Source organism: Peromyscus maniculatus, chromosome 17 (assembly GCF_049852395.1).
Source record: "Peromyscus maniculatus bairdii isolate BWxNUB_F1_BW_parent chromosome 17, HU_Pman_BW_mat_3.1, whole genome shotgun sequence".
Lineage (NCBI taxonomy): Eukaryota > Metazoa > Chordata > Mammalia > Rodentia > Cricetidae > Peromyscus > Peromyscus maniculatus.
In genome coordinates this window covers 51775437-51789223 of record NC_134868.1, presented here as the reverse complement: position 1 = coordinate 51789223, position 13787 = coordinate 51775437, and positions in this window count along the sequence as shown.

Here is a 13787-nt window from a genome sequence, read left to right as displayed (position 1 = left end):
ATTTGGATGAAGACTCAGAGGCTTCCAGTCTGAGGAAACAGGATCAGCTGAGGAACTAGCAAGGTGAGGTGACTGTGGCTGGTTCTGCTTATCTGATCTTCCAGTATTTACCCCAATACCTGGCTTCAGGTTTTATTTCACTAGTAAGACCTTTTAAGATTCGTGCTACATTGCATTAATATATTACATATAACTGTGCTAGGTAGACTTTTTTCAACTGTATGTAGCTGTGGAATTTTCTAACACAAATATGTGTCTAAACAGAGGATAGCCAAACTTATAAAAGTGAGTTAGCATTAAAACTTTTGGACTAATGTATGCCATTGTGCTCATACAATAATTAAGGAAATGAATCCATACTGAGGAAACACAGGTGTGGGCTGATTTTTCTGTCTGTCCTGTCAGCTCCCAAATAACTACACAGAGACAGCTGATAGCTTAGGCTTGTTTCTAACGAGCTCTTATAACTTAAATTAACCCATTTCTATTAATTTACTTCCTGCCTCATGGCCTTTACTCTGCCCATAGTTCCTGTTTCCTCCGTGTCAGGCTGATGACTCCTCTCAAATCGGCCCTTCTTCTTCTCAATGTTCTCTCTGCCCTGAAAATCCTTTTTAGCTATTGGTCATTTAGCTCTTTATTAAACCAATCACAGTGTAAAGTAATTTTCCACAACACCCAGGTAGGTTTTGATTCCTTTTCTGTTCTTAAATGGCCCACTCCTCTCCTGGAAGAGGTGGGGCAGGGTGTTGATAGTTAAGTTTACTGCTTTGCTTTCTCAGGCACCAGACTGTGCTCTGCATTTACACATGGGGATGAGCACACTAACCTGGACTTTTCCCTTGTTTTGTTTTATTTTGTCTGTTTGTTTCTCCATGTGACTTTTGTTGACCCATTCTCACCAAGCTCCCCTTCTGATGTCAAGGAAGGGACCTAGTGAACTCCTCACTACCTGCCCTGACTCCTAACCTAGACATTTACTCGGGATGGCTCAGGAAAGGCGGGGGGGGGGGGTTCCAGAGGGACCCTGGCTATGAGAGGGTTAGGAGAAAGGACCAGCAAAGTGAACAACAGGTAGAAATGTTTTATAGAATATGATATGAGGTTCAAAGGGCTTCCCCAGCCTGTTGCTCACACCTGAAAGAGCATATTGTTATAATTCCTATTTTTTATGCAAGAAAATCAAGTGAAAAACTCTGACTTGTTAGGAGAACCTGTTTTGAACCCTTCCCTTGGGAGAAGTTTGACATGGTTTCTTCTTGTTATTAGGTTGTGTGTGTGTGTGTGTGTGTGTGTGTGTGTGTGTGTGTGTGTGTATGTGAGAGAGAGAGAGAGAGAGAGAGAGAGAGAGAGAGAGAGAGAGAGAGAGAGAGATACCAATACACATGTAGGTGGAGGCCAGAAGTCTATGTTAGATCTCTTTCCTCAGTTGACCCCCACTATTATTTCATTCTATTTTTTAAATGAGAAACGTTTTTAAAAATTACATTTTATTTATTTCTTTTATGTGTACACATGACACAAGTGTAGCGGTCACAGGACAGTTTTTGGAGTTGGATCTCTCATTCCACCATGTGGGTCTCAGGGCTTTAAGGGTGTCAGGCTGAGGCAGCAAGTGCTCTACCCACTGAGCCATACCACCAGCCCATCCACCTTTAATTTTTGAGGCAAGGTCATCTCTTACTAACCCAGAAGTTAGTAGGCTAGTGCCAATGAGCTTCAGGAATCTCTTCTCTGGGCCTCTAGTACTGTGATGATAGGGGTGCCCTGCCACCTGACTTTTTATGTGAGTGCTGACGATCTGAACACAGTTCTCAGGCCTTTGAGGCAAGCACTTTACTGATGAAATAATCCACTGAGACCCAAGTTTGGCATCTCTTTTGAGATTAAAGTGGGCTGACTTCAACCTCTTGCCATGTACCCTGAGGTTTTCATTGTCTGCCTGCCTGTATGACATTTTAGAGTTTGTGCTCACAGAAAATGCTGGGTCGATTGGTTGCACCTCCATTATCCCTAGTAATGCTTCTTCTGCCCCCTCATTTTCATATTCCCAAGCAAGCAAAGACCATGCTTCTTTGACCAGACTAGGCCTTTGGTGGCATCATCATTGAAAGGAATTTTGACAGGCAGGAATATAGCCAATGGAGGGTTATTGACCTACTGAGGAGACTTCAAAGCATTTTTCCCAAGAAGAGTTTGATGGTCAGTACCACTTACATTCTGGACTGTGTAATTACTTGATATGGAGGCTGCCTGTACATCATAGAGCAGGGTAATAACCACCCTTCCTGGTCTCTAACCATCAGGTGCCAGTAGTGTCCTCCATCATAAAACCCAGTCGACGGATACCATACTCTGAGGCCAGGGCTGAGTGGGTCTCATGAAAGAAGAGAGGTACCCAGTGCCTCCAGATCTTCAAGAGTTCTCAGGAATTCTCTGGGCAAGTGTATTGGAGAGAAGTGTTGGTGGGAACAAAAGCTGGGGACACAGACTTGGATCACAAGAAAGAAACTTTCTTCCTTCAGGACCCTGCCTCCACATACATCAGGTGCATCTACATCTGGCTTATTTGCGGAAGCTTTGTCAAGCTCTCCTGTCAACAGGCAGATAGATAAAAGCAGGCACTAATGTATCCAGTGTTTATGATACCATGTAGTGTTCTATTTTAAATTATGGATAGATGTATAATAGAAATCTCCCTATCCTAGTTATTTAAATGTATAGTTAGTACTTTAACACTGTATTAGACTTCTACATCCATCCAACCTCATATATTTTTCTTATGTAATTGAAATCTAGTACCCACTAAAAGCTACTTTTCCATTCCTTTTCCTCTCAGCCCATGGCAACCCCCATTCTATATTTTTTAATAGATAAACTTATTCATTATTTATTTTATGTCCCAGGTGCAGTTTCCTTTCTCTCCTCTCCTTCCAGTCTCTCCCCCTACTCCCCTCTGTTCCTGCCCCAAATCCACTCCCTCTCCATTTCTGTTCAGGAAAGGGCAGGTCTCCAATGCATATCAACAAAGCATGGCGTATCAAGTTGTAATAACACTAAGCACCCCCACCTTATATTAAGGTTAGGCAAGGCAACCCAGTATGAGGGGTAGGGTCCCAAAAGCCAGTAAAAGAGTCGGAGACAGGCCCTGTTCCCATTGTCCTATTTTTAATCTCTATGAATATGACCCACTCTAGATACCTCATATAGATGGATTCATCAGTCTGTGTTCTTTCCTGACTGGCTCATTTCACTTAGCATCATGCCTTCATGTTTTGTCCATGTTGTCACATGCCACAGGAATTTCTTCCTTTTCAGGGTTCAGTAATATTCTATTGCACAAGTAGACCCTATTTTGTCTACCTTGCTATCAACTGGTATTCAGATTTTTTCTACTCTTTGGCTATTGTGAACAATTTTGCCAGAAGCATGATTGTATGAATATCTGTTTGTTTCTCTGATTTCACTTCTTTGGGGTGTGTACTCAGAACTGGAATTTCTGAACTATGTGGTAACTATGTTTAATTCTTTTGAATAACTGTACAATGGCTGTACTATTTCATGTGTTCACCAAGAGTGCATAAGAACTCTAATTTCTTCACATCCTTGTGGACCATATGGTTTTACACACAACTCAATATAACACAAGTTATATTGCCCACTTATAATGGTAGCCGAAGCCTTCAGAATCATCTGAGAGAAGAGCAGCCAGTCTTTAAACTTAGGCTTTTAGCCTCAAATGCATACCCTTTCTATCCTACCACACCATACCTCCAATAGCTTCTAATGTGGATACAAACATTACATGAATTATGGCTACCTAATCTAGGTATCTCATTTAATTGAGTGTCTCAGTCAATGGGGTAGGAGTGTCTCAGTCTCTTGGCCAGCCATTAAGCCTAAGACTAGAAGTGTGCCTAATGATAAAGACCAGTTTCGAAGTTTTGAGTGGAGAAGGTACTCTAATCATTACAAATAGCCCTCGGGGGAGAGGATTCTCCCAGAGACGGGAAACGTCCCTCATTTCAACAGGAAGACCCCTGTTTTCAGAAGAGTGAGTGATGCCTGCTTCTGACTTTTTGTTCCCACTGCAGAAACACAGGCATGAGAACAGAGAACGAGCACTTACAGAGTGTGGAGAAGAGCAGGGCCTGCCAGCCAGGGGAGCCTTGCTTCTCAGCTCACCGATCCACTGGCATTGACTGGTTACCCCTCTGTCACCTCCTATTGCAAGTGAGACGTGGTGACACTGTGGCCAACCCGTTACAGAGTGGTGGTCCCATTCAGTGAATCGCTGCCGGGAAAGCCTCTAGCACAGTGCGTGGGGTGATCTAAGAGACTGATTAATTTGTTATCTGGAAAGTCGCTACCAAATCATCCCAGCAAACAGCCATACAGAAAAATTGGCCTTCCATACATTTCACCTAATTTCTTTCCAAAAAGAAATGCTTTCTTAAATTGGCAAGTGAAAATAGTACTTGTTTATGGTGGCTGATAGAGGGCCTGTGTAGAACCAGATTCCTACAGAATTACAGATGACCTTGCTGGGCCACCCTAGGAAGGAATGTTTATAGAGACAACCTATCTCCCAAGATAATCAGTCATGCTTTTCAGCCTAGAAAGGAATGCTTATAGAAGAAAACCTATCTCCCAAGATAATCTGTCTTGCTTGAAGCAGTTCATTCCAGGAAAGAGAGGCCGACTGCAGAACTACACATAACCCCCATGGCTGCAAGGCATCCCCCTTCTCAAGCCTCTCACCCCACCCCTATAGTGAGTCACAGTCAGCTTTTTCCCTTGGCAGACCTTTCAACTTCCTTCAAGAAAGAGGCTGCCCCTCACTGTGTGTGCCAAGAAGCACAGTCCCGTCTGTGGAAGGTCAGACTCCTAATTCTTTTCTCTCTTCCATCTCTTTAAACTGCCTCACAGTGGTCTAGAGTAAATGTACATCTAGGAGGAGCCACGTCAACCTAAGGTGTCCATCATCTCAGATCATCCCTCTTTTTTATCAATAAAAACACTTAAAAATTCACTCTTTATTTTCTTTTTTAAAATTAAAATATAATTAAATTATTTCCCCCCTTCCCCAGAGAAGACTACTCCCCCACCCCACCCCCACTCTCAGCATTCTTTAGTTGCCTGTAGTTTTTGTTTAGGGTTGAGGCCCTGTGAGAGTTCTCCTTTTTATGTTAGCATGTCTATCAGTGTTGTCCTTGTTCAGGTCTTGTTTAGGCAGCCATGTTGATGAGACTTCATGGGTATAGAGTCTCTGCCATGGTAGGAAGCACAGTTTTACAGCAAACTCCCTGTTCTTCTGGCTCTTACCATCTTCCAGCCCTCTCTTCCATCATGATCCCTGAGCCTTAGGTTTAGGAATTTTGTTGTAGATGGATTAGGTGTACTGGGCATCATCCTTGTTCTCTGCAGTTTGATCTGTGGTGATTTTTTTGTAATGGTTTCTATCTGTTGCACACACACACAAAAACAAAACAAAACAAAAACAAAAACAAAAAAACAAAAAAAAAAAACCCAACCAACCAACCAACCAAACAAACAAACAAACAAACAAACCAAAACGTTTCTTTGTTGAGGGGTGAGAGCTATATCCATCCCCAAACTCCCCCAAAGTCTTAAAGAGTTAGAATAGTGGTTTTTTATTTTTTTCTCCCCTTACCCCCATCTAGTGACAAAGTTGCTTCCCAGGGACCATCTGGCAATGTCTGGAGCCATCTTGGCATACCATCTGGCAAGACAGTGCCAATAGCACCTGGTAGCTTGAGGTCATGGGTGCTATCAAGCATCCCACAAGACACAGGGCCGCTTCCCACCACAAAGGATTATCTGACCTGCATGTCACTGAAGCTGAGGTCTGGGAACCTCAGCTGAGAAGACGGGTTGTCCCTTTTGGCATGCTATAAGGTATCACCCTGTTTCAATGGGTGTGACAGCCACATCATCTGCCACCTGTGTCATGACAAGCCCGGATTCTAGAAAAGTACATTCCCATGTGTCTTGGTTGGAGACAATGAAGTCTGTGGTATCTTATCTTATCAAAGAGGATTAACAATGCAGCCAGCTGTGCCTAGCTTGTAGTCTTGTTACTCACTCAACACACAACTACAGGGCCTCAGCCTGAAGATTTCCAAGATGAAAAGCTTTGGTCTCTGCCCACAAGCAGCTGAAGCCCATAAGGGCCTGAGAACAAAAACAGAAGCCTGCCCACCACACAGTGAGATAAGAGCAGGTTGCAGGTCATTGCACAAGGTTGTTGTCTTTCTTTTGGAGAGATTAATAGCTGCCAATTAAAAAAAAATGATGGCAAAGCTTGTGCATTCAAATGTCCTAACTAAGGAACTATGCAAACTTAACAATGGGCATTTGAAGGCCAGATTGTACATGTTTTTAAACAGCTAAAATGACTAGACGTTGAACATCAAAGATTTGAGTGTTTTTGTGTTACATCCTGTCAATCTAAATACTTCTGTGCCTAGCCATTCAGAAATACCCATTCATCACTCTTGCTTGCTGTCATAGTTCCTCTGGCCATGTTGAGTGAGGTTGCCAATGTGGGGAGTGTCAGGTCCAAAGGAAATGCCATTTTCCCAAATTTTGGCTGTTGGACAAAACACAACACTCCTCAGGGACTTGTGAAGCTGGTTCTCCTCTACCTTATCACTGGCAGAAGGGACAAATGGCTGTCTATGGTGCCTATTATCATACCAAAGTGCATGCTCGCCGCCAGGCCCATTCAGTGTCACAAGTTACTGTTACACATTTCAGAGTCCATGCTAACATCTAAGCTCTTTTCACCTCTTCCCCTGCTCTATACTTCTCCAGCTTATGGGCTCCCCCCCCCCAACTACTCATTCTCCTTATAACCCTGCTATTTTGGATTTTCTCCCTCTCTTTTGCACACTCTTTGTGTCTTCCTTTCTCTGTCTCCCTCCTCCACTCCTTCTGCTCTCTCTCTCTCTCTCTCTCTCTCTCTCTCTCTCTCTCTCTCTCTCTCTCTCTCTCTCTCTCTCTCTCCTTCTGCTTGTGTCCTGGCTAGGGCTAGTTGGCTGATCGTGTTCAGTCTACTGCTTTCTCTCTCTGCTCTGGACTCTTCCAGATACCTCTGTCTGTTCTCTCTCTCTCATATCTACAGTAAAAACCTTTCCTTTAACCATACCTTGGAATGGTCATGTAATCAGTTTATATAGGGAGCACTTGAGAAATTTGTAAATACCAAGAGGAGGTGAAGTTTCTCAGCCCTCTTGTGAGCTTGGTATCTTACCATGCAGGACTTGAGGCCTAGGCTGTGCAGGATGCTTTATTGTACCAGTCTAGGGAATGGATTTAGGTCGCTCTGCCCCAACTCCCTTTCAGAATGAGCTCAGTTTCTCTGAGACAGTCTTATCCTATCTCCCCAGGGCTTTTATTAATATATATTTAAAATTTATATTTATCTGTGTGAGGGAGTGGATGCCAGTGCACACATGCTACAGTGTGTGAGGGTATGTACACATGGTATTGTGCATGTGGAGGTCAGAGACAACTCTAAAGAATAGATTCTTCCTTTCCTTCGAGTGCTTTCTGTAGGGCTGGGTTTGTGGATAGGTATTGTTTAAATCTGGCTTTGTCTTGGAATGTCTTGTTCCTTCTGTCTATGATGATTGAAAGTTTTGCTGGGTATATTAGTCTGGGCTGACATCCATGGTCTCTTAGTGTCTGCATTACATCTGTCCAGGTCCTTCTGGCTTTCAAAGTCTCCATTGAGAAATCGGGTGTTATTCTGATGGGTTTACCTTTATAGGTCACTTGGCCTTTTTCCTTTGCTGCTCTTAATATTCTTTCTTATAGGTGAGACAGTCGATTGGCTTGATCTGTTTGGGAGGCATCTAGGCAGTGGTACCAGGTCCTGGGCTCATTGCATGAGTTAGCTGTTTGAAACCTGGGACTTATACAGGGCCGCTTGGCTCAATCTGGGAGGAGGGGACTGGACCTACCTGGACTGAGTCTATCAGGTCGATCCCAGTCCTCGGGGGAGACCTTGATCTGGAGGAGGTGGGAATGCGGGGGTGGCCTGGGGGGAAGGGGAGGAGGGCAGGAAGGGAGAGAACAAGGGAATCTGTGGCTATTATGTAGAACTGAATAGTATTGTAAAATAAAAAAAATAAAAAAAGAATAGATTCTTTCCTAACACCATATGGGATCTAGGAATTGAGCTGAGATTATCAAGCCTGTATACCTGTGCTTCTACCCTCTACCCTCTGAGCCATCTTGCTTCCCTTTTTCTATTTTATTGGAAGATATTAAGTTAATGGGAGGGACTGCAAACCAAAAAACTATATGTGTGCCTGAGTGCACCTGTGTGTATAAATCAACCCCGTGTGTGTGTGTGTGTGTGTGTGTGTGTGTGTGTGTGTGTGTAGAAATGTAGTGTCAACTAGGGAAAGGTTTATGTAAAAGTTAAGCAGGAAAAGCACAGGAAATCAGTCTGAAATGGAGGTATTCCAAAAGGATGAATCTAAGAAAGGTATTTGAACAGAGAATTTAGCAGTGAGGACGGGCCTTGTATAGGAATGACTAGGGTTAATTAATGATCAGTTGCCAACAATTATAAATACAGAAATGTACACATCCATGTACAGACATACATGTGAACACATGTGCATGTACATATCTACAGTGTCTATATGTGAATGTTGTGTGGGTTCACAAACATTTTCACACACACACACACACACACACACACACACTTCAGCTTTATGCAAGCATTCAGGCATTGCTAGTGCCTGCCAGTCACTTCTAGCCAATGGTCCATATGGGCAACCTAAAACACTGTCTGGGATGGTTGTACATCCTCAGGTGGTTGAAGAAGGAGACTATAGAAAGCAGAACTTTGCTTCCATGTGTCTCTGAGTCCTCCTGGATAGATGATAATAACATTAGCACACTGGTATGTTGTGGTGCAGATGTGATAAGCTAAGGCCAGCTGTGTCTGGGGTCTGCTTTCCTTGTGCCAGGCCTGTGTCCATGGCAGTTCAGGAAACCCAGCTTCGAGGGCGAGCATGGTGAATTATGCATACTGTCTGGACACTTATCAAACATGTAACTTCAGGGGTGTGATTAGAGCTCTGGTTACATTTTCTCACTGGCTGCATGTGAGACCAGTGTCTCGAAGAAAGAGCTCTTTCTATCACTTGGGTCAGGTGACTTGTTCTGTAATGTTTACTAACAACTTCTAAGTACTGAATTCTCTTTGAAGATTCTGAGAGTCAGGAAATTCTAGGCACACACTAGCTGGAGCTCCTTAACTCACCCTTCTTCTTGTTCCTCTGTTTGAGTAATTGTTATGTAAGGTAACTCTGAAGCCGGGACTCTGTCTCCCCAAGACTTGGAAATGTGGCTGTCTGTGCCTGGTATGAAGACATTACAGAGTGTAACATATGTGGAAGCCACAGCAGAGATCATCTCCTCTATTTCATTTCACAGAGGACGCCTATGAGGGAGGGAGGACCTTGAATCAATTCACTTCTTTTTGTGCCCCTCCATGATTTACTGAGCAAATATTCTGTGGATATACTGTAGAAGAATTTCTAAGCAGTCTTATTAAATAAGAAACACAGAGCCAAATACAGGGGTAATAGCCGAAGAGATCAGAGAAATAGCAAATAGCCACGACTAGCCTTAGCTTACAACCTCACTGTCGCTTCCCTAGAGAGAGCTTCTTCCTGTCTAACCTATGTTTTCATCGCCTTCTTGTTCTGTCTTCTCATTGGCTCTAAGCCCAGCCACATCACTTCTTCATCACTGTCTGTCTATACAGACCTCCAGGTCTTTATGATTGGTACTGGAATTAAAGGCGTGTATCACCATGCTTGGCTGTGTCCTTGACCACACAGAGACTTTGCCTACCATGTGATCGGATTAAGGGCATGTGCTACCACCACCTGACTTCTGTTTATGATTGACTATTTGACCTCTGATCTCCAGGCAAACTTTATTTATTAACATACAAATAAAATCACATTTCAGCACAAATAAAATATCACCACAATATACAGACTTTAAAATAAAATAAAACACTGCTGTTACAATTTTAGAAGCTCAGGGCCCAGAAAAGATGCAAATAAATAAAGAAATAAAGAAAGAAAGAAAAAAACCCAACCATGATAGAAAGTGTTTTTCTAGACAATTTCATAAGTTATTACATAAGTGTGTTGAGTCAGAAACACTACTTCCTCATTAATGTCAGTCTCTGGGCTAAACTTGGGGAGCATAACAAGTGAGTCAGATATATCCCTGGTGCTGATGGAGTTCAGAATCACAGGGGAAGATTTAAATGAGTCCATGGCAACATTGTAGAGCAAAGGGGTATGTCCTTGCCATGTTTTCCATGTGGTCAGGAATAAAATAGGGTTGTTGATGGGGAAGTCATGGTTGAGGTCATTTGATCTCCACAAAGGGTCTGCAAGAAAAATGGTTAAGACTCCAGAGAGAGAGAGAGAGAGAGAGAGAGAGAGAGAGAGAGAGAGAGAGAGAGAGAGAGTGTCAATGCTACCCATCCACCACATATTCTTAGGCATGGAATTGGGAGACAAGAAGCATTCATGTGACTATATAATAGTTTGGTGGTCCCATTTGGAGACATGATGCCTTTGCAGATGGACCACCTAAAAGGCCCACATTGGGTTTACCATGCTCCCAACTCAGCCGATGCAGGGGCTGGCGGCAGCCCACACTGAGTTTCATGAGGAGGAGGCAATGGTATCCAAGGATATGTAGTCACATTGTCTTTCTTCAAACTTTGAAGAAAGAGTCCATGGTGGTGTGTGAGTATTGGTCCTATAGAAACTTGGCTAAGCAACATCTGGGGAAAAACAGAAAGAAGGTGCTCTGATTCAGGGTAACCTAGCATACCACACATGTGGCACCAAAGGGGACTGAGACCCACAATATAGGAACCACTTCAAACCATTTAAGGAGTCTGAAATATTTCCTAAGGACAATGGGATACTGACAAGGGTTCTGAGAAGGATATGATCCAATGTTTTGTTTTAATAAATGTGCGGGAAATAGTTCAGAGAAGGGGCAGGGAAGATAAGGGACACATTGCACAGCTGCTGGATGTGTTTACAAAGCTTCTTTGTTCACTGTTTTATTCCCAGAACCAAGAAGTCATATGCTCCACAAAGGGTTGAGGGGTTAATATTTTAGTTCCTGGCTTTAGAAAAAAAAAAAATGAGATGCAGGTCCATGCTAGTGAGCCATCAAATAGCTGATCAAATGTCCCCACTTAGAGCTCTCTTCCTAGGAGCTAGAGATGCAGAATCTTGTCCTATACTTACTTAACACAAACTGGAGAGGTAGGCATGGCAGGGCTCTGGGGTGAAGAGGGAGTCAGCTCGGCACACTCCCTAACCAGCTTGTCTGGACCTGCTGGCTGCTATTAAAATATGACCCGGAAAGGTGACTTCATGCACGTGTTTTCTGTTTGGGGAATGGGGTGGGGGAAGGAAATGCATCTGAAGCATGCTTCATCCTTCATTGCATTCTGAGGGTCCTTGAAATCCTGAGTGGTTAATCCAAACAAGGCTGCATTTCATGGTAAACAGGCCTTAGAAGCAGGCAGGGTCAGTTCCAAGTCCCAGTCCTGCTTTCAAAATGAAAATACAGACAATTTATCTACTTACTGTATGAGTCAGGCTTTTTTTTTTTTTTAAAGTATCCAAAAAACAAAACACTCCCAGAGCCTGCATTGTAAAATTGTCCTGGGGAATGGATCAATAATGTGCCAACTGAAACCTGGCACGCCTATGCGTGACCTAAGTGTTAATGATCATTACATCCATCATTATTAAGTTAGAGGATGGAATGGCAGTCAGACCTATCAGAGCAAGGACACCCCAGCAGGAGCTCTTCTTGCAGGATGACCTACAAATCCAGGTAGTCTATTCTCCTGCATCCATTGTGTTTCAGTTCTATATCCCTGGACCACAATCAGCCGCCTGTAGACCTTAATGAAGGTGAGTGGGCTTTACACAGAGGGAGATAAAATTTAGAAGTTCTCCCTAGGGAAAGGGGCAAGTATGACCTTTGTTGGAAGTAAGATAATTGGTGATCAGAAAGTCAGAGGTCAGCCGGCTGCTCAGGAACCTGTTTCCTATTGTTTAGCACCAAGCATGCTTCCTTTGCCACATAGTGTCCATATTGCCTGTGTAATTAGTACTCATGGGTGAGATGTGAGTGACAAGGGAACATTTCACCACCATAAGCCTTGTTACAGTGAATGTACTCTTTGGGATCTATGCCTCCATCTCTGCCTGCTGTCTGAGTGACATCAGGGCAACATGGGAGTCCTGTATTGAGAGTGCTGACCACTTAGGAGGAAGGAACCTGGATTCTGCACCGGAACATAGCATAACCAAGAAGGAAACTCACTGTCTGGAGACACACAGTTGCCAGGGAGCTTGGTAGTTTCTTTCCTGTTGTGGAGATTCTGATAAATCTGCAGGTAAAATCTTTTCTCTTATTTCCCTTTCTGAGGGATCATGAAGCTGGGTGACTCAAGGACTCTAGGTACCTAGGATACATCAATAAATAAACTAAGAATGTCCTAGGATCGCTAATCTTCTCTTTCTAAATGAATTGTCATAGGAGAGCAAATAGGGGAAATTGAGAGAGAAGCTTCAACTTCTGAAATGGAGCTGAGTTCTCCATGTGTTTGCAAAACAACCCCGGCTCAGATGGAGGGAGAGAGAAGACTTGGTCCCAGGGTGCTTCCAGAATCAAAGGTGATAGACCGAGGAGGAGATCCTCTCTGTGCTGTGAGTTCTGGGGGAGTTCCTGTCCTCTTGATGGCACAGCAGCATTGTCTGCAGGATAAACTTCATCAGTTGTCTTCTCTCCAGATGCTCTCAACATCTGTCTGTAGACAGTGCTTTTCCCAATCCCCCTAGGTTCTGTGAAGGGATCTTGAGGGGTGCTGCTGTGAGCTGATTATCTTCCCTTTACTTCAAGTGTTGAAGCCCTCGCTCCCAACGTGATGGATTTGGAGATGGGAGCTTTGGGAGGAGATTAGGGCTAGAGGAGGTCCTGATGGTAGAGCACCACAATGAAGAAAAAGACACTAAAGGTCTGGCTCCTTCTTTTACCAAATGAGGGTATAAGAGGTAGGTTCCAATCTCAAGCCAGGAGGCAGCCCTTCTGGGGGAATCAACTGAAAATTCCACTGATCTTAGACTTCCCAGCCTTCAGAACTGTGAAAAACAAGTCTTGATAAGACAATCACTATATGGTATGTTTTGTTATAGTTGCTCAAGCTGACTGTTACAAACCCAAGCTGAAGGAGAAAGTGGTTCATGTTGGGTATCCCAGGAGAACCAATTCAATGATTAGACACTTCAGGGGTCATCCTTGGAAGCAATGACACCCAGTGCTTGGATGTGGGCCACAGCTGACTTGTGAACTTTTTGCCTCTGGTCTAGGTAATATGTGAGTTCATTATGACTAATTGCAAAGCTGTTGAATTCACATCATGAGTTACACGTGATGCAAGCTGTTTATAGAGTCATAGGTGGTACGACATTGAAGTTAGTTTGTCAAGCAGCATTTATAATATAAGAATTTATTTTTGAAAGAACTAGTCTATAATTTTAATGTTCATCAAATATCTCCATTAAACTTAATAATTTAACATTGAGTCAGTGAAGTAAAATTTGCATATTTATTTTTAATCCAATATAAAGATAATAAGATAACTCTACTGAGTGATTTGCCAAGAGACTCCAGAAGTTTCTGAG